The 22,723-nt window shown below is 43.7% G+C and overlaps 1 protein-coding gene across 1 annotated transcript in view; it reads right to left on the bottom strand.

Moving 5' to 3' along the window:
- Positions 1–18,237, bottom strand: part of tsnare1 (T-SNARE Domain Containing 1) — a 198,100-nt gene extending 179,863 nt beyond the window's left edge. The window contains exon 1 of the mRNA XM_072461107.1: positions 18,167–18,237. The gene's annotated coding sequence lies outside the window, so the exon portion shown is untranslated. The remainder of the gene's footprint in view (positions 1–18,166) is intronic.
- Between the last annotated feature and the right edge of the window lie 4,486 nt (positions 18,238–22,723).

Here is a 22,723-nt window from a genome sequence, read left to right on the forward strand (position 1 = left end):
TAAAGATATCGCCGGCACCTTTACACGAATAACGAAACAAAGCGCGACGCCAGCTTCTGTTTGATGAGGAAGCAGTGTAGTATTCTTCAGTCGAGTTGATTTAGCACTGGCACAATATAAAACCCTTCGAGACTCAAGCTTCAAATGTTGTTGTTGCTGTCGTTTTCTCACGTTCGACTCCGCGGTCTTGTTGTGTGTGTCTCGATACCGCAGCTTTGTGCATTGGAGAAACCGCTTATCAGCCGCGCGCATAAAAGACGCCCAGCGCTTCAAACGCCTCGGAGTTCCACGGTGGATTTTTGCTCAATGACCTTGATATCGATATCTGCAAGCGTCCTGCTCGACCCCCTCAGTGACCAGAGGTAGTGTTAGGACGGTAATCATAATCTGTAATCAACTATCGAGCATCTGGCACTGACTTCGCTTTGGTATGACGACGTGTCCTTGATCGCTTTAAAAATGCAGAGGGCCAGAGGTGGCTGGGAGGTGGCACAATGGTTTGAAGTTGTCCCCGTAACTTTTGCGTTTTCTTCCTCCGTTCAGGTGAGTTTCTCTTATTCAATCGAGCAACAAACACAGTTAAAAGTCAACCTTAAGCCAGAGGTAGCCAGGTTTGATTCCAAAGGTAAATAAATAAAGATAAATACATTAAGAAGTTGACCTAAAAGCTGTATCGCAATTGACTTGAAATGTGAATTTGAATGATCACAATTATTCACGTGAGTACTTTGAAAACAACTGAATTTGTCTGTAAAAAACCTGCAAACTCTGTAGTTTAGACCTGCACAAACATGTTCTGAAATACACAAGTTTCTTGTATTAGTTTAGCTTCAGTTCATATTTGTGGCTTCGCTCAGATTGTTTTCTCAGTTTTAATAAAGATAAGAACATAACAAACATCCGTCCGTGCTCTGGACTGGCCTCCACCCGTGCTCTGGACTGGCCTCCACCCGTGCTCTGGACTGGCCTCCACCCGTGCTCTGGACTGGCCTCCACCCGTGCGCTGGACTCTCCTCCATCCGTGCTCTGGACTCTCCTCCATCCGTGCGCTGGACTCTCCTCCACCCGTGCTCTGGTGTCTCCTCCACCCGTGCTCTGGACTCGCCTTCACCCGTGCTCTGGACTCTCCTCCACCCGGGCTCCGGACTCTCCTCCACCCGTGCTCTGGACTCTCCTTCATTTGTGCTCTGGACTCTCCTTCATTTGTGCTCTGGACTCTCCTCCACCCGTGCTCCGGACTCTCCTCCACCCGTGCTCTGGACTCTCCTCCATCCGTGCTCTGGACTCTCCTCCATCCGTGCTCTGGACTCTCCTCCACCCGTGCTCTGGACTCGCCTTCACCTGTGCTCTGGACTCTCCTCCACCCGTGCTCCGGACTCTCCTCCACCCGTGCTCTGGACTCTCCTTCATTTGTGCTCTGGACTCTCCTCCACCCGTGCTCTGGACTCTCCTTCATTTGTGCTCTGGACTCTCCTCCACCCGTGCTCCGGACTCTCCTCCACCCGTGCTCTGGACTCTCCTCCATCCGTGCTCTGGACTCTCCTCCATCCGTGCTCTGGACTCTCCTCCACACGTGCTCTGGACTCTCCTCCACCCGTGCTCTGGACTCTCCTTCATCAGTGCTCTGGACTCTCCTTCATCAGTGCTCTGGACTCTCCTCCATCAGTGCTCTGGACTGGCCTCCACCCGTGCTCTGGACTCTCCTCCATCCGTGCTCCGAACTCGCCTCCACCCGTGCTCTGGACTCACCTCCACCCGTGCTCTGGACTCGCCTCCATCCGTGCTCTGGATTCTCCTCCACCCGTGCTCTGAACTCGCCTCCACCCGTGCTCTGGACTCACCTCCACCCGTGCTCTGGACTCTCCTCCACCCGTGCTCTGGACTCGCCTTCACCTGTGCTCTGGACTCTCCTCCACCCGTGCTCCGGACTCTCCTCCACCCGTGCTCTGGACTCTCCTTCATTTGTGCTCTGGACTCTCCTCCACCCGTGCTCTGGACTCTCCTTCATTTGTGCTCTGGACTCTCCTCCACCCGTGCTCCGGACTCTCCTCCACCCGTGCTCTGGACTCTCCTCCATCCGTGCTCTGGACTCTCCTCCATCCGTGCTCTGGACTCTCCTCCACACGTGCTCTGGACTCTCCTCCACCCGTGCTCTGGACTCTCCTTCATCAGTGCTCTGGACTCTCCTTCATCAGTGCTCTGGACTCTCCTCCATCAGTGCTCTGGACTGGCCTCCACCCGTGCTCTGGACTCTCCTCCATCCGTGCTCCGAACTCGCCTCCACCCGTGCTCTGGACTCACCTCCACCCGTGCTCTGGACTCGCCTCCATCCGTGCTCTGGATTCTCCTCCACCCGTGCTCTGAACTCGCCTCCACCCGTGCTCTGGACTCACCTCCACCCGTGCTCTGGACTCTCCTCCACCCGTGCTCTGGACTCTCCTCCACCCGTGCTCTGGACTCTCCTTCACCCGTGCTCTGGACTCTCCTCCACCCGTGCTCTGGACTCTCCTCCACCCGTGCTCTGGACTTTCCTCCACCTGTGCTCTGGACTCTCCTCCACCCGTGCTCTGGACTCTCCTCCACCTGTGCTCTGTGCTCTGGTTCCTGGACTGCAGTGGCGCTGCCTCAGGACTTGGCCCCGGCTAAAGAATCTGTAATAATCGTTGGCCGGGGACGTGGTCACGGCGGGTTTACTTCCACTCATTCAGCCGATCCCCCCCCCTCTGTCGGGGCCTGGAAGTGCCCATTGAGAGTCTTGGGACTTGACATTTTGAAATGTTTCTTTGTAGGGTGGAGGTTCAGGGGGGGTCCTGGTACTGGGGACAGCAGTCGGACAGATGGGCCAACTGGACATTCACAACGAGGCCTTCTGCTGCCGTGCTCGTGCCACATATGCTTCAACCCCGCGGCTAACACTTCCTGGAGATGGCTCCGCTCACAGCCAACTCCATGGAAACGGCGTTCCAACATGCGGGGAGCGGGCCACAGTGGGGAAAGACTGTTCCAGTTTATTTGGAGCAACAACAATGCAACAGTTATCTTATTTTATCTTATTTTACCTTTGTGTTTCTTGTTCATGTCTAAACTTATGAGTCTAATTGGGGGTGCACGGTGGCAAAGGCGGTTAGCGCTCTTGCCTCCCAAGAAGGAGATCATGGGTTCCATTCCCAGACCAACATCACATGAGCTCTCTGGGTGGAGTCTGCATGTTCTCCCCGTGTTACCGTGGGTTCTCTCCGGGTTCTCTGGCTCCTCCCACCGTCCAAAGACATGCATGTGCTAGGTAGAATTGCCAACTCTAAATTGGCCCTATGGACAGGTGTTGAAAATTAGCATATTCTGCTATATATACTTAAAACATTGCATCTGGTTTGTCAAATGCTATGTCCTTAAATAAATAAATAAAATAATTCCATTATTAATAATTCCATTATAAACATTGAAAAAAAAAAAAAATAATAATAATGAATAAAACTATGTCACAAGGACGTCTTACAATTTTACAAAAAACACTGAACACTGGGTTCCATAAATGTCGTGATGAGGGTAGAAAGGCTCAAAACCTTTAGAGAAAATAAGACCATTGTAAACTGAAAAAATAAGTTCTGAAGCAGCAGGCTGAGCTGAGCTGGTGCTTTTGGAGGAACAGCAGTATTGTTGTCATATCCCCGAATTCACAAAAACAGGTTAACTATTTGTATATATTTTTTTTATAATCCGAACAATTTTTCTGCTAAGTTTTCAATGTTTCATCACCATTGTTCTGTAGCTACAATGCAAACTGTACGTCCCTTAAAACGTGAGGAGGAGCTGCTTGACAGGGACATTACTTTGTGCTTAACGGTTATGTTCAATATCTTATAATAAACACAAATAGTTTACTTATGATAATAGTTAATGTGTCAGAGCTGAATGCCTTTTCCCCTTAATTACATTTTAATTGATGCTCTCTCTGTCTCGGCTCCAAATACCTGCAAACTGCATCAAAAAACGGGTTGGTATTTAAACGTCTTAATATTTAGGTGGTGAGTAATTACAAAGCCACAGCAGTGTGAGCGGCTCATTATCTGTATTCTGCTCCTCTGCCGCGCGGCTCTCCGGGGAGGGGAACCATGGCGTCTCGCTGCCCTTGCCAATACGTGGAACAAACAAAGTTGTGAGGCAGAACCAGGAACTAATTTCATTAGCGGCTGCCTTTTGTGACTGATTACAGCCTGTTCTGTGCGGCGTCAGAGGGCCCAAAGTTCTGGGAGGTTAATAACCAGTAACAATCAATTACTTAAGCAATCTGATATGATCAATGGGCTCTGGAATGTGGCAGGCAGCAGTATGTGATATGATAAAAGACGGGCCAAATCCCCAACGCTTGACTGTGAGGCGGATGAGTTTAGGGCAGAAGATGCACAGGTGCACACTTGTCTAAAGGTTTAAGGAGTCGAGGACTTTTCAATGATATATTAGGCTGCTACATTCAAATTTAGATATGTTTAGCGAAGGCGTGTTCAAAGTATTTTGTTGTGAAATTGTCCAATACTCAGTAAATGTGAAAGAAGACACATAACGTATATTTTATGCATCATATTTTGAATAATGATGCAGAATTACCAGCACATTTCTACTTTATTTAGGGTTCATTCACCACATCAAACTTGACTCTTGGACTAAACCAAGTCCAGATCAGGACTAAAATGGGCTCGATTTAGAACAATATAATGACAATCGTGCTTGTACCTCAGCCAGACACGATTCTTCCTGTGATTTTCTCAAATCCATTGACTTATTTTCTGCCATCACTATCTCATAGTTGAGATTACATTACAAGCATAAAGGTCACAAGGACACCAACGAAGCTTAAGTTCATTGTGCAACAGCAATAAAAGCTGAGCGTTCCATATTTAGAGTGTCGTTTGCTCCAAAATGTTGTGCAAAGATGTGTGGCCATTGCTTCCAATAATTCTCATTGCTACAACGAGGAGCTTATGAAGTTCTGTTTGTCCTTCACAGTGAACACACCCGACCATGTCACACCTCACTGAAGTATCTTAGAACTGACACCAAACAACCTCAAGAACCTCCTCAAGAACTTTAGTCTTCAGGCCAATGTTTGACATGGTCACTCCATTTGCTCTCAGCCTCTCTGACAACCTCACATTATACATTCAATGTATTGCACACAACACAAGGACAAAAACAATACAATATGTAGTTCTACAAAAACGTCTGCGTACTGCTGGACTCTGGCCCAGGATGGATGTTCACAGTAACAAACAACTGCTTCACCCTCTTCAAAGTACAGAGCAATGGCGAAGAAAGGTAAACACTGGCAATGAATGAAGGGCCATAAAGAACAGGATAATAAAGATTATACAAATCACTTGCTCTTTTCAAACAGAAAAAGAACATTCTGCATAGTACGTCTCCTTTAGTGGCTGAATCACAGTACACGACACTAGAGTACACGACACTAGAGTACACGACACTAGAGTACATGACACTAGAGTACACGACACTAGAGTACACGACACTGGAGTACACGACACTAGAGTACACGACACTGGAGTACACGACACTAGAGTACACGACACTAGAGTACAACGACACTAGAGTACACGACACTAGAGTACACGACACTAGAGTACACGACACTGAGTACACGACACTAGAGTACACGACACTAGAGTAACACGACACTAGAGTACAACGACACTAGAGTACGACACTAGAGTACACGACACTAGAGTACACGACACTGGAGTACACGACACTAGAGTACACGACACTAGAGTACATGACACTAGATTACACGACACTAGAGTACATGACACTAGAGTACATGACACTAGAGTACACGACACTAGAGTACATGACACTAGAGTACATGACACTAGAGTACACGACACTAGAGTACACGACACTAGAGTACACGACACTAGAGTACACGACACTAGAATACACAACACTAGAGTACACGACACTGGAGTACACAACACTAGAGTACACAACGCTGGAGTACACAACACTAGAATACACGACACTGGAGTACACGACACTAGAGTACACGACACTAGAGTACACGACACTAGAGTACATGACACTGGAGTACACGACACTAGAGTACACGACACTGGAGTACACGACACTAACTAGAGTACACGACACTAGAGTACATGACACTAGAGTACACGACACTAGAGTACACGACACTGGAGTACACGACACTAGAGTACACGACACTAGAGTACATGACACTAGAGTACATGACACTAGAGTACACGACACTAGAGTACATGACACTAGAGTACACGACACTAGAGTACATGACACTAGAGTACATGACACTAGAGTACACGACACTAGAATACACGACACTAGAGTACATGACACTAGAGTACACGACACTAGAGTACACGACACTAGAGTACACGACACTAGAGTACACGACACTAGAGTACACAACACTGGAGTACACGGCACTAGAGTACACGACACTGGAGTACACGACACTAGAATACACGACACTAGAGTACACGACACTGGAGTACACGGCACTGGAGTACACGACACTGGAGTACACAACACTAGAGTACACAACACTAGAATACATGACATTGGAGTACACGGCACTAGAGTACACGACACTGGAGTACACGACACTGGAGTACACGACACTGGAGTACACAACACTAGAGTACACAACACTAGAATACACGACACTGGAGTACACGGCACTAGAGTACACGACACTAGAATACACGACACTAGAGTACACGACACTAGAGTACACGACACTGGAGTACACGACACTGGAGTACACGACACTGGAGTACACGACACTGGAGTACACAACACTAGAGTACACAACACTAGAGTACACAACACTAGAATACATGACATTGGAGTACACGGCACTAGAGTACACGACACTGGAGTACACGACACTAGAGTACACGGCACTAGAGTACACGACACTAGAGTACACGACACTGGAGTACACGACACTAGAATACACGACACTAGAGTACACGACACTAGAGTACACGACACTAGAGTACACGACACTGGAGTACACGACACTAGAATACACGACACTAGAGTACACGACACTGGAGTACACGACACTGGAGTACACGACACTAGAATACACAACACTGGAGTACACGGCACTAGAGTACACGACACTAGAGTACATGACACTAGAATACACGACACTAGAGTACACGACACTGGAGTACACAACACTAGAGTACACAACACTAGAATACATGACACTGGAGTACACGACACTAGAGTACACGACACTGGAGTACACGACACTGGAGTAAACGACACTAGAGTACACGACACTAGAGTACACGACACTAGAGTACATGACACTAGAGTACACGACACTAGAGTACACGACACTAGAGTACACGACACTAGAGTACACGACACTAGAGTACACGACACTAGAGTACATGACACTAGAGTACACAACGCTGGAGTACACAACACTAGAATACACGACACTGGAGTACACGACACTAGAGTACACGACACTAGAGTACACGACACTAGAGTACATGACACTGGAGTACACGACACTAGAGTACACGACACTGGAGTACACGACACTAACTAGAGTACACGACACTAGAGTACATGACACTAGAGTACACGACACTAGAGTACACGACACTAGAGTACTCGACACTGGAGTACACGACACTAGAGTACACGACACTAGAGTACATGACACTAGAGTACATGACACTAGAGTACACGACACTAGAGTACATGACACTAGAGTACACGACACTAGAGTACATGACACTAGAGTACATGACACTAGAGTACACGACACTAGAATACACGACACTAGAGTACATGACACTAGAGTACACGACACTAGAGTACACGACACTAGAGTACACGACACTAGAGTACACGACACTAGAGTACACAACACTGGAGTACACGGCACTAGAGTACACGACACTGGAGTACACGACACTAGAATACACGACACTAGAGTACACGACACTGGAGTACACGGCACTGGAGTACACGACACTGGAGTACACAACACTAGAGTACACAACACTAGAATACATGACATTGGAGTACACGGCACTAGAGTACACGACACTGGAGTACACGACACTGGAGTACACGACACTGGAGTACACAACACTAGAGTACACAACACTAGAATACACGACACTGGAGTACACGGCACTAGAGTACACAACACTAGAATACACGACACTAGAGTACACGACACTAGAGTACACGACACTGGAGTACACGACACTGGAGTACACGACACTGGAGTACACGACACTGGAGTACACAACACTAGAGTACACAACACTAGAGTACACAACACTAGAATACATGACATTGGAGTACACGGCACTAGAGTACACGACACTGGAGTACACGACACTAGAGTACACGGCACTAGAGTACACGACACTAGAGTACACGACACTGGAGTACACGACACTAGAATACACGACACTAGAGTACACGACACTAGAGTACACGACACTAGAGTACACGACACTGGAGTACACGACACTAGAATACACGACACTAGAGTACACGACACTGGAGTACACGACACTGGAGTACACGACACTAGAATACACAACACTGGAGTACACGGCACTAGAGTACACGACACTGGAGTACACGACACTAGAATACACGACACTAGAGTACACGACACTGGAGTACACGGCACTGGAGTACACGACACTGGAGTACACAACACTAGAGTACACAACACTAGAATACATGACATTGGAGTACACGGCACTAGAGTACACGACACTGGAGTACACGACACTGGAGTACACGACACTGGAGTACACAACACTAGAATACACAACACTGGAGTACACGGCACTAGAGTACACGACACTAGAATACACGACACTGGAGTACACGGCACTAGAGTACACGACACTAGAATACACGACACTGGAGTACACGGCACTAGAGTACACGACACTAGAATACACGACACTAGAGTACACGACACTAGAATACACGACACTGGAGTACACGACACTGGAGTACACGACACTGGAGTACACGACACTGGAGTACACAACACTAGAGTACACAACACTAGAATACATGACATTGGAGTACACGGCACTAGAGTACACGACACTGGAGTACACGACACTAGAGTACACGGCACTAGAGTACACGACACTAGAGTACACGACACTGGAGTACACGACACTAGAATACACGACACTAGAGTACACGACACTAGAGTACACGACACTGGAGTACACGACACTAGAATACACGACACTAGAGTACACGACACTGGAGTACACGACACTGGAGTACACGACACTAGAATACACGACACTAGAGTGGCCTCCTCTGCTCTGGCCTCTTCTCTCTGATTATTCTAATGATGTCCGGCCCTTTGTCCCACTGCACATCATACACTTCACCGACGATGCCTTTGTTTTCTGCCACATCTCCTGCTCCTGTCGCTCCACATCTGCAGAACAAACCCACAAATGCACTCTAATAATGTTCAGGAGCAGGGACTTCAAACTAATGCTGCGAGTAACGCTCAAGTAGACGTCAAACTAGAATACCGACGAAGACTGGGGGCAATAGTAAACATATGTATTTCAAACGCTAACTACTCAAGTCGTCGTTCAATCAAGAGTATTCCGAAAATGTGTATGTAGTGGTATTAGTAGTATTATTAGTGCTGATTTATTCACATTTGTTCACCCTGTAATGTAAACTGAAGCAAAATAATCGTTCATATTGGGGTCATGCGATATAATGAAGAAAATCTAGTCAATAAACATTGAATAGTACAGAAACTCATTTATTCCACGGACTAATACTCTATTAGTATACGTTAAAAAGTAATATTCTAAATGTACAATTGAGGTTATGCAGATGATCCCACAACAGTCAATGGTGTGGAATACAAGTTCCTCATGTAGGTGCTCAAAACAAAGAGTCCAACAACATCTCAAAGAAAATCAGATAGAAAACATTTGCACAAAACCTGATAAACAACATGAACACTGCAGCTACTTTGGGATCGCACACAGTTGAACCGATCACTCTTATCTTAGTGAGTTTGTTTGTTTGTTGGCGAGTTGAAGTGTCCTTTATCTCCCCCTGCCGTTGGCAAACAAGCGAGCGAAGCTGGTGGGGAAACAACAGAGAATCTATTTTCAGTTTACACTTCACCTTCATGTTAATGTGTGCAAAAGCTCCATGGACAAAAGTGAGGCAAAATAAAGCATTTCTCAAAGGAAAATACTGCATAACATCTATATATCGAACAAAGTTATTCAATAAAACATGAGCTGCAACAAATAAAAAGCTAAGTTTTTTTTTTTTTTTAAGAATAAACCCAACAGATCTTGACCAGAGGAAAAAAGTAAATTAAAAAATGCAAATCCAAGTAATACAATGTATCAATTAAAGCAAAAAAATATCAGACTTATGAGCATAAAAAGAAAGAAAAATTCCCACTAGTGCAAGGAAAAAGTACCCACGATAAATATTGAAGATTAAATATCTTTAATGTATTGTAGTAGTAGTAGTAGGGGTAGTAGTAGTAGTAGTAGTAGTAGTAGTAGTAGTAGTAGTAGTAGTAGTAGTAGTAGTAGTAGTAGTAGTAGTAGTAGTAGCAGTAGCAGTAGTAGTATTTATGGTGACAGACTAATATTATGGTGACAGAACATATTTTCCGTCCATATAAAAGCTAAGAAACTATAAGAGTGTTGTTATTATTAAGATTATCAGAGTTATTTCAAAGTTATCCGCTTTTATGATTATACTTTTGGGCCTAATTTGTTTCTGTGCCTAATCTGTGCTACAACACTGGAATTTCCCCAATGTGGGACGAATAAAGGTTCTCTCATCTTATCTTAATCTGTGACTTCCCCTGGACTAGACCTTGACTTCGACACATTAACGTGTTCAGTGGTCAGATTAAAACATGGTCAAATGTGAAACTTGAACGCATAATCCCACGAGGCTGTTTGATGTCATAACAAGACGATCAAACAAGCTTCTTCTGGACCAAATCTATTTCTCCCCAAACTGGACCACACACGGTCCATCTCTCTGGGAGCGCCACGTCTTTGGCTACGTGCCCTTAAGATAACTCCAACGCCTCGTAGTTATTTTGGCCCACGGACCTGGATAAAAGCCCAACTTGTCCAAAATAGTTTCATGCTCTAGTAAGCATAAAAAGTGCACAGTAAGTTTTGTAGCATTTCATTAGATCTGGGGGTTCACTGAGTAAGAAAAACACATTTGAAACGCTGTCTCATTTCACTCTGAGCGAGTTGTGTCTGTGTTCTGCCTTTGTCCAGAGCGAGAGGTTCAAAAGAGTTCTCAGGTATTATTACTGCTAATGCTACGTACCGATCATAACCATGTAATCCAAGCTAAAAACTGTTTTGTTTAGCTATGACTATGACTGACATAATTTTACCTGGTTTTTAATATTTTAAAATACTACATTATTTTTATTCTTTACATTACTCTGATGTACATTGTTTTACATTTTTATAAACTGCATTGTGTTTTTCCTTTATCACTTTTTTAAAATTTAGTTTTAAACACTGTAAAGCACTTTGAATTGCAGTTTGTATGAATTGTGCTTTATAAATAAATTTGATTTGATTTGAATATTAGTACTATTGTTGTCATTATTGTTGTTTTATTTTATCATGACAGAGGTCAATTTGTATTTATTGACCTTTATTTAAAAGTCCCAGTCAACTACCGTATTTTCCGGACTATAAGTCGCACTGGAGTATAAATCACACCAGCCAAAAAATGCATAATAGAGAAGAAAAAAACATATATAAGTTGCACTGGAGTATGAAATGCGGTTGCAAGTGTGAAAATAACAAAATCACATTGTTGCTCTGGAGTATAAGTATATAAGTATAAATATAAGTGTAAGTCGCACCCCGACCAAAACTATGAAAAAATATGGTAACCGCTATAAAGAGAACAGCCCCTTTTTGCCTCTCGTATATAACCTCTGGTACTGCTCCATTCGATATTAGCCAATCATTAGGTCGTAAAGGTCTCCACCCCTGGGCGGGGCCGGCACCATGGTCCAACCCACAAAAACGGCGGGATGATATGTCGTGCTTTTACAGGTCATTATTGTGTTTTCTGTTCTTCCCCCCAAAAAATAGAGACAAAACATTTAAAACAAAACTGCTTATTTATAGAAATAGTAATATCATGAAAACTGCAGTAGAATCAAGCAAACGTGAAGAAAAAAGTGAACGCACAGGTGGAACATTTTCCTCCTTTTTGTCCTTGTAGCAGTCGCCTTCTCCTCCATGTTTTATGCCTCTTTTATCGGCCCATCTCGGAGCTCGTGACACTGTTTACATGTGCTTATTGTCTAAATTACTTCCCCCGCAGAAGGTCAAGGCGCTAAAACGCAAACGTAGCTGTGGAGTGTGCGTTTTAACAGCTTTTCCGTCCCTTTATTCGGTGCCGCTTATCTCAGCTTGAGTTGTGGTCCGAGCGCAGAAGATGTGTCCTTTTGTCATCTGTCTCTTGCTTCTCCTTGACAGTGCCGTAAAGATAGGTTTGAGCTCTCGTAAAAGTCGAAATCAGCATGCACACACGTATTCAAAAGTGGATCGTAAAAAGGTATTCTTAACATAGTGAGGTGAAATCGGTGAAGGGCACACAATCTGAACAAATCAGAAGGGTTTGGTCATTACAGGCATTCCATTGGCTGCAAAAAGATAAGAAAACAAGAAACACTTCACCTTTTTCATCATTATATTGGCTTCTATATTGAGAAAGCGCCATAAATGTATGTACTAAAAAAAAAGGCAATAGAGAAAAAAAATATATATATAAGTCGCGCTGGTGTATAAATTTATATAACTAAAGCATAAAGAACATGCTAACAAGTTTACCAAAGCATCAGTTTTACCCTAAATCACTAAATCCATTGAATTCTTCCTCCTCTGTGTCACTTCTAAACAACTCCACAAACTCCAGAGGAAGAGGAAGTGCAGAATCTTCTTCTGCCTGCAAACACTGGGCCAAAACTCATCTAATGTCACCATTTTTATTTATTTGACAAATAGAAATATATGAGAGCAACTTTATTTTGTTTAATTCATGTTTAGAGAGTCAAAATAGTTTATTTTGTGTAAATTCTGCATAAACTTTGACTGGAATGAATGTCCCTGTTGTGATGTCATTTTTTTTTTACAGATTTTTCAACATTTTCTCCACAAATACCTGCACAACTGGATTAAAACTATAATTTACATATACCACAACAGGTATAAACACACCTAATAAAGTCAAAATTAGAACATCGTAAAAACCTGTCATACGCCCTTTAAAGACCTTTACTAGACAGTAGAAGTAGTAGTAGAAATAGCAGTAACAACTCAACTTAAGTCCACACTGGCAGACTGTGATATTTCATCAAACAATGAAATATTGATCTTGAACATAGAAGGCGCGAAATCCCTGCCGTCACCAAAGCAGTTTGACATCGATGTTGACCAGTGGGGATATTTTCGACACCCTTCTCTTATAGTACGCAATAAAACGTCCCCCCCCCCCTCACAGCGCGCCTGGTTCAGCACATTTCACAGCGTTTCCAGTCTGCTGCCTTGCAAAATATAACACGAGCGTCTTCAAAATATCAACGGTGCGCTCGCCATCGGCACGCGGGCGAGCGCTGACATTTCCGTGATCGATCGCCGAGCCGGATCCAAAAAGTAGTCCGCACGTTTTCTGACCGAGTCTCTCCATGCCTCATTGAGCGCGGAACCGGAGCCTACGACAGGACCGGCGACATCGATATCGCGGAGTGCACGGGCGGAGAGCAGCCGTGGGACGGGCGGAGAGGTCAAACCGATTTATCTTCAAGCGTGCTGTAGTTGTGGTTCTTTGTAGAGTTTAGAACCTGCAGAATTTGGCCTCGCGTTCAATTTTCTATTAATGGCGATATCAGTCCCGCTACGCACGTCAAATACCTCAAATATTCTGATCACACTGCAGTTCTCGCCTCTTGAACACCTCATTCCGCCCTCAGGAAATTCTCATTGTGTGGACAATAAAGTCTAAAAGAAATCGAGAATTGTTACATAAAGGATCTAATGAAAGAAATCAGAAGATATGGAAATAAATGTGTGATCTTGTGCCCTCAATGAATGCTGGCAGCCATAGCAAGAGATTTAAGAAAATATGTGGTGAATTATACGTTTATGCTTTTGAACGTATTCTCAGTATGTTTTGAAATAATATTCCACTCACTACAGAAATAAATGAAGTTTAAAAAATTGGTTTCAATTTCAAGAGAATGTAAAAAAATAAAAAAATAAAGAAAGAAAATAAACATTAAAAAAATATAAAATACATTGTTTTGTGTCCTGTGAATAAATATAATATGTATGTTTTTGAATAAGATTCTGAAGAGAAAATGTTTTTAGTGTTGTTGATCATCAATTTCCTAGACATAAATATGGAATTTAACAATACAACCAACAATAGTCAGTAACAATAAACTAAACAAAACACATTTTAGCCCATTCAAAAAGAAAAAAATCAACTCAAAAAGGTGAAAAACTTGAATAAAGTTGCCATATTTCACAAATTATATCAGTTTAAATAGTTGTGAAATAAATGGTCAAATACACTGCTTGTCCAAAAAAAAAAAAAGTCACACGCTCTAACATTTGGACCGTTTTAATACGTTTCTGCAATGTCAAAAGATGAATCAATTATGTGAGCGAGTGACCACTGCACAAATCTTTCTCCTGCTCCACACACTCTCACGGGTTTAGATCTATAGTACATCACTTTCTGCTCCTCTTTACACGCTTTCACTGCTCGATTCCAATGATTATACCCTTTTCCAACCTCCATGACCACGGGATTCGTCTTTCCGCATGGTAGTTTCGGAAAGGAGAAGCCTCTCACTGCACCAGTCGGGTTTAAATACCGTGTTGCAGCTGAAAAACAATCACCCCTGCAGCAATTATCCAACAGGAGGCTCCTCGGAACCATTTGCATAGCTGAATCCAGGACTGACAATGCGTATTTGACCGACCTTTCCACACAAGCTATTCTCCAAGCACAATCGTACACGGCAAAAACCATCATAAGCCTCTTAATCGTACAGAACTGTAGCAGGTGGGCCCACTTCACCTCCGAAACGCCACGGCCCCGCTCAGGACCCCGGGTGAAGCGGCGAAGAACCCGGTCATCCCTCGTGCGCTCGTTTATCAGAGCAAATATCGGAGCATATGGTGCTTCTGAACGGGAGCCAGGACCAAGCTCGTTTTAATGCGGAGGAGATAGACTTGTGCTGACTCTGCACCGTGTCGCCGCGGAGATATGAGCCGTTTTACACCAAAATGGGAGCCCGGAGATAATGGCAAAGGCTCGGCTCATAAAAAAACCCTACAAGTGAAAAAGGAGACGCTTCTGGTTGCAAATTATTGTAACATGAGACATTACTTTCCCCACTTGTAAAATGAAGCTCCACGGCGCAGTGGTATAGTGCTAGTTTTTGTGTGAAGTTTGTATCTTCTTCTTGCGTCTGCTGTAGTTTTTCTTCAAGTGAGCTGGTTCCACCCACCACTAAAAATAATAGCGTCCACTCTGCATACGTCGGGAAAAAGGGCCAAACAGCAAGATTCTGCATGTGGACGAGTATAAACTGGGGGAAGAGAATATCTGTTTGCAAAAATAGCTGGTGCGTGCGACCTGGGCCTGAATCTCAGTGTCATTTTGTAAAAAATGTACAACCGGAACTAAAGCTAATCCAGAGGCACAGAGGGGCTGCTGGTCTCTGGGTCGCGCGGGTACCAGAACTCGCACGGGTACCAGAACTCGCATGGGTACCAGAACTCGCATGGGTACCAGAACTCGCAAGGGTACCAGAACTCGTACGCGTGTACCAGAACTCGCACGGGTACCAGAACTCGCACGGGTACCAGAACTCGCACGGGTACCCGAACTCGCACGGGCACCCGAACTCGCACGGGTACCAGAACTTGCACGGGTATCAGAACTCGCACGCGTGTAACAGAACTCGCATGGGTACCAGAACTCGCGCACAGGTACCAGAACTCGCACGGGTACCCGAACTCGCACGGGTACCAGAACTCGCACGGGTATCAGAACTCGCACGCGTGTACCAGAACTTGCATGGGTACCAGAACTCGCGCACAGGTACCAGAACTCGCACGCATGTACCAGAACTCGCACGCGTGTACCAGAACTCGCATGGGTACCAGAACTCGCACGCGTGTACCAGAACTCGCATGGGTACCAGAACTCGCACAGGTACCAGAACTCGCACGGGTACCCGAACTCGCACGGGCACCAGAACTCGCACGGGTACCATAACTCGCACGGGTACCAGAACTCACACGGGTACCAGAACTCGCACGGGTACCAGAACTCACACGGGTACCAGAACTCGCACGGGTACCAGAACTCGCACGGGTACCAGAACTCGCACGGGTGGTACCAGAACTTGCACAGGTACCAGAACTTGCTTGACCCTTTTGCTCCGCTTGGCATGACTGGAAGAGAGGCCTTAAATACTGAACTTGAGAATGATAACTGAGCTGAGATGGTAAAACAAACACAGTGGTGGAGAGTAAATATGAAGGCAATACGACCCCATCTGAAGGTATATTATTTGCCAATGCTTGACAAAAGAACCACAAAAGTGATAAAAAGGCCCTTGAGCCAGCAAAGTAGGAATAACTATATAACTGTATTTTCCCACAGCAAGTCATAAGCAACTTAAAATAGTGCAGTTAATTCTTATGTATCACAGCGGTAGGTTTTAAACACTGTCTCCATTATGCATATTTGTACACAAACAAAATTAAATCAGCTACAGGCGCTTAAGTCGACAACTTGAATCATCACGATGGTTCTAGGCTTCAATATAAAGTCTCTGCTTAACACAGGAGAGGAAAATTAAGTAATCTGACCATATGACCCAACCAAAAGACCCCAGGCGTATGGAATATGGACCTGTCCGAAGGTGAGTCGTCACACCGCCCCCGAGAATCTAGATTTTAACAGAAGTACAGCCTATTTTGTTTTGTCTTGTAAAACAGAGGGATGCACTTGTTGTGTTTGTCGATGGAAAAATATGTCTTGTATCTGCCAAGGTATTTGTATGTATTTATTTTCACCACTACTACTAAAGATTGTGATTAAAATGATAATACATGCATAATAAATCACAATGCAAATGATGTATGCCCTCACAATGTATCCTCTGCAATCAGTACTAGTACTACTACTACTACTACTACTACTACTACTGCTACTACTGCTACTACTACTACTACTACTACTACTACTACTACTGCTACTACTACTACTACTACTACTACTACTACTACTAGTACCAGAACTTGCAATGTATCCTCTGCAATCAGACCACTGCTACTACTACTACTACTACTACTACTACTACTACTACTACTACTAGTACCAGAACTTGCAATGTATCCTCTGCAATCAGACCACTACTACTACTACTACTACTACTACTACTACTACTACTACTACTACTAGTACCAGAACTTGCAATGTATCCTCTGCAATCAGACCACTACTACTACTACTACTACTACTACTACTACTACTACTACTACTACTACTACTACTACTACTACTACTACTAATACTACTACTACTTCTACTACTACTACTAAGATGCTTCTGTTTGCTGATATAAACTCCATTACTGACTGATGCAATTAGCCTTGTGTTCTCTCTCTCCGTCACAGGAAGCTAATCAGCAGGAGCCGCCCCCATGGCGTCAGAGGACCACCCTTTATCATCCCTGCTCATATCTTCATCTCATTTCCACTCGTCTTCACATCCCTCTATCACATTACACATCTGTCACGTTCCCTTTAGAAGATCCATGCACACCCTTGTCACACGTTGCTATGGTAAATCAGAGCATCTGTGCTTCCTGAGAGCTTCACCGGCCGGCCTCCCATCCCCCTGCTCCTCCTCCTCCTCCTCCTCATCCTCCCCATCCTCCTCCTCTCTCTTCGTTCTCCCATAATCCTCTCTGTCTCTCTCCGGCTCTAGTCCCACACATGCACACTCGGAGTCGGAGTCGTTTTACCTTTGGCGTAGCAGAGACTGATGCAGCACAGATTCACAGGGATGGAGCTGCTTCTTCCTCTTCACGCTCACAACATCACATGACCACACCACCTGCTACAGCTTTTGGTCATGTGACTTGCCAAGCTCCCGCAAAGCACCCTGGGAAATGGAGTGCATGAGGATTAAAGCGCTCTTGGACGTGTTCGAGTCATTTTTATCAACAGCCTGTAGATTTTTCAATGTAAAAATGTGTTTATTGTTGGACAACTAAAAATAACATGTCTCAGCTTATTTAATTAGCTTGTTTAGTTGATAAAACATTAAAGAATACACATTACACTTTTTTTTTTCAATTGTAATAACCTTTTTCCTCAGATACTGTGTAACTCGCGCCATATTTTGGGGACTAATAAGGCATTTTTTCCCCATTTAAGTTAATCAAACACTTTTTATTTTATTTATTTATTTTAATTCAGGACTAAACATGGGGAATGTGTGTTTTAGTTTTATGTGGTTAAAACCTGGAACAGTCTTCCTGGAGATGTGAGACAGGTTCTAGTCTGACAATGTTCAAATCTAAGATAAAAACAGTTTTGTTCAGCTGTGCATGAGACTGAAAGGATATTATCTGCACTCTTCTCTTTGATGTATTAAACTGTTTGTGTGATTTTAATTCATTCTTTTCCTGTTGTGAAGTACTTGGAATGGCCTTGTGTACGAAATAAACTTGCCTTTTTAATTAATTCACAGGATAAATTATTTGTATTTATTTTATTACAGTTTACAGTAAGTTTTATTTTTATTACATAATTATTTAAATGCACAACACGAAATAGATTTAAATATACATTTCTCTACTTGACTTTGTCTGATTACGTCACGCTATCGTTCAATCAATTCATTTTATTTATTCATTTAATTTGGCTAATTGTTAAGAATTTGGGAATAAAAGCAGCCTAAATATGTCAAAGTAAGTGTCGATGGGTCAGATCTGGACCACTGCTTTCACCCCACGTGGCTCTTCTCCGTGGCTGTAGTGAAGACAGTCTGCTCAACGGGAATCATGCGGCGAGCACTTTGAACCAGCGTCTGTCTTTTTCAATAGAAACTGAGATAAACACTTTGATTAAATTCAAACAGTGGTGCAAATATGTTCATATGAAAAACGACCGTATTTTCTGGATTATAAATCGCACTGGAGTATAAATCGCTAAGGTTTTAGGGGAATATATTTGATAAAATCCAAGAACAGACTTTTAATCTTGAAATGCAGTTTAAAATAATAACAGATGAGAGAACATGGTGAATAGGTGTACGTATGCTAACGCTAACACCTTCAGCTACATGACGTATGCTAACGCTAACACCTTCAGCTACATGACGTATGCTAACGCTAACACCTTCAGCTACATGAGGCACAGACAGAACTGTGGTAAGTGTCTGGTATGTTAACGTAACATATGAACAGTTATTCAGATCACTATAGCATAAAGAACATGCTAACAAGTTTACCAAAGCATCAGTTTTACCCCAAATCACTAAATCCATTGAATTAATCAACATGTGAAATGCGGTTTCCAGTGTGAAAATACCAAATAATATCACATATAAGTCACTCTGAAGTAAAAGTCGCACCGCGGACAAAACTGTAAAAAAAAGGTGTGACTTATAATCCAGAAAATACAGTATGTACGAGTTGGCCAAAGCTCAACCGACCTGAGCTCAAGCATAACTAAGATTTGCACGTTGTAGAGCAATTACATGTCATCTGAAGATTGGTTTCATTGATACAGTCGGCATCTGAAGGAACGCCCTCTAACGGAAGGTCGGCACACCTCTGGGGGAAAACAAACCATTAATTTCAATGTAGATGAGCTGCTACCGCAACGTTACTGCCGCCTTCCGTATCGTAACATCAATCAAAAACTCTCCAGATGCAGTTGTCTGTAGGTCTGCACATTATAGTCAGTGCATTGCCAGCTCGTTCTTGCAGCAGCCTCGTGTCACGCCGTTCCTCCTGCAGACGGTGCTTCTCCATGTGAGTGTGTGTGATCTTGGGGCTCCATTGAAATTCCCCTCACTGTTACTCCTCTGTGTCCTGTCTGTACCACAAACCTGCCTCTCCTCCGGGGCTCGGGCCCCCGGTGAGGTGTCTGCTCCGTGACACCAAAGTGACCTTCAGGCTCTGAGGTAAAAATAGAAACATACAAACAAGTATACAGGATACGCAAGCCACCTAAAGATTCATTCATGTCTTATTAGTTTTGTGGTAAAGCCTTGAGGGAAGATGTATGTCATTAAAATGCGTGTATCATTTATGCATTTTAATGTTTCAGGACTAGAAGTGCGGAGGACAGACAGGTAAAAGAACAGTTTGATGGACAGCTGCAGTTAAAGGCTTCTCTTTTTTGGTGTACGTACCACAGTCAAGGCAAACCGGTCTCAGGTAAAGTCCTTAAAACACGGCAATATTGTAATTTTGGGAAGCCGTTTCTCCAACATACACAATTATCCACACCGTTTTTCCCCTTTGTGCACTAAATATTGCCTGGCTACTTACAACAATGTGTGTGTGTTATCGAGAGGTCATAATGATTCGGCCGTTCACTGTAAGGTCATAATGATTCGGCCGTTCACTGTACGCACCTCCTCGGTCCAGTTGCGGAGTAGAAGAATGACGGTGTCTGCTAATCGGGCTGTGAAGTCGTGTTTGGATCGGGGCCAGTCACACTCTGGCACTCTGACGGAGGAGGTTCCTGTCTTTATTCAAACCGTAAAACCCATCTGCCTTTCAGAGCTCTCCATCTCTCCACTGTCACTTTGAGCGTTTAAGATGGGACGCTTCGGTGGTTTTAGAGTAGATTTCAGAGCCGTACCGTGAATCCTTACGTGCTATAGTCTCTGCGTTCAATACTGAAGACCAGGGACTGTCGAGGCCCCAAATCAAGGCTTCCCAGAACTGGAAATACCCAGAGCGATTGTCACATGTCGTACAAATGTCCCGTGTGTGTGTGCAAGCTTAAGAACACTACTTCTTTTGTTTTTCTGTATTTTTCACTCACAACTAACATGATCAATTACAGTCATAAACACTTTTTAAACCTTGAATCTTGTGGCATTATAAATACTATTATATATTCAAGCATTCAACATAAGCCCCACAATGGCTCTGGTAAATAGATGATAGATAAGAGCTTATACTGAATGAAAACCCATCAGATTCTTAGTTATTCACTACATTCTTATGCATTTACAAACTTTCCTTTAATTTAAATATTACACTACACAGTAAATTGGTTGACTCTAAGATGTGGATGAAGAGCTAACATTAAGTGGCATCTACAACTGCTTTATAAGTATGCAACACTTTTCGCTTTTTGGTAATAAGACGGCGAGTGAGCCGAGTGACAGATGGGCGAGTGCGGAGGGTCTAAGGACTCTTGGAGAAGGACTTTAAGATTGTTTTCCACTGAAGCAGCCCAGAGCCTGTGGGCCATCATTTCAACAACCCACTTTCACTCCGATTCAGCGCCTGCTTAATGGCTGCTGCGCACAAAAACGTACAGCAGAGCTCCCAAGTACAACATAACAGTTCTTGGGCTGTGTAGACCTTCTGTGGGTGTGTCTTTATAACACCTTGACCCATGGAGTCAAATGCAAGTATCAAACTACAATGTGCTGTACTTTGCAAAATTATTGATTTTACCAGCAGAAAGTTACAATATCAAACAATTGAAACAGTCATTGGTCATAAGAGAAGAAGATTGACCAACAAGGAATCAAGCAAACGTAGAACAGTCCAAGAGTGTCCCCTTTCCTTGGACACTCGTTTTCTACAAAAAAAAAACTTCTAAAAAACCCAGTGGGAAAAAGAAAAGACCTTGAGGAGAACCACAGTGAAGGAGAGATTCTACTCCCATGGACAGACAGGCCCACACACCGTTGTTGCCTAGCACCACAAAGGCTAAGGCAGGGGGTGTTTGCATGTTCCTCTCATGAACAATGTCCTTTGAGTACTCACATTGTTCCTATTTACCTAAACCAACAGTTTATCCTCCTCCAGACTTTAAATCTAGGTTAAGATCTGGAAAAGGAGCCATAAACACAGCTCTGATCCCTCACTCCTGCAGATCGCCCCAGCAATAAAGAATTCATTCATGTTCTAGAAATAGACAATGTCATATGGAGAACTCTATGACAAAACCTTTTTGAAATAAATAATTGAATGGTGAACCTTATTCTTATTCATTAATAATACTAGTGCTTTTCCAGATGCTTGAAGTTGCTTTACAAAATCATGCATTATTAATTCAGTCCAGAAGTGATTGACTGAAGTGAAGCTGCCAATCTGCGCCATCGGCCCCTCCCACCACAATCAGCCCCTCCCACCACAATCAGGCACTCTTTCGCTTCCTTCTAGGCAGGGAATAGGTCCACACACGTCTGATTTTAAAATGAAGGCTCAAAGTATTTTAAACTGAAAAACAGAACAAAAGTATTTAGTTTAGAAAAAAGTGTAAAGTTTTGTGTTTTTCAATTCATTATCATCCACCATTATAACCACCAAGACAAAATA

This window comes from Eucyclogobius newberryi, unplaced genomic scaffold, assembly GCF_026437365.1.
Source record: "Eucyclogobius newberryi isolate DKJ021-1_F unplaced genomic scaffold, fEucNew1.0.hap1 SCAF_3, whole genome shotgun sequence".
NCBI lineage: Eukaryota > Metazoa > Chordata > Actinopteri > Gobiiformes > Gobiidae > Eucyclogobius > Eucyclogobius newberryi.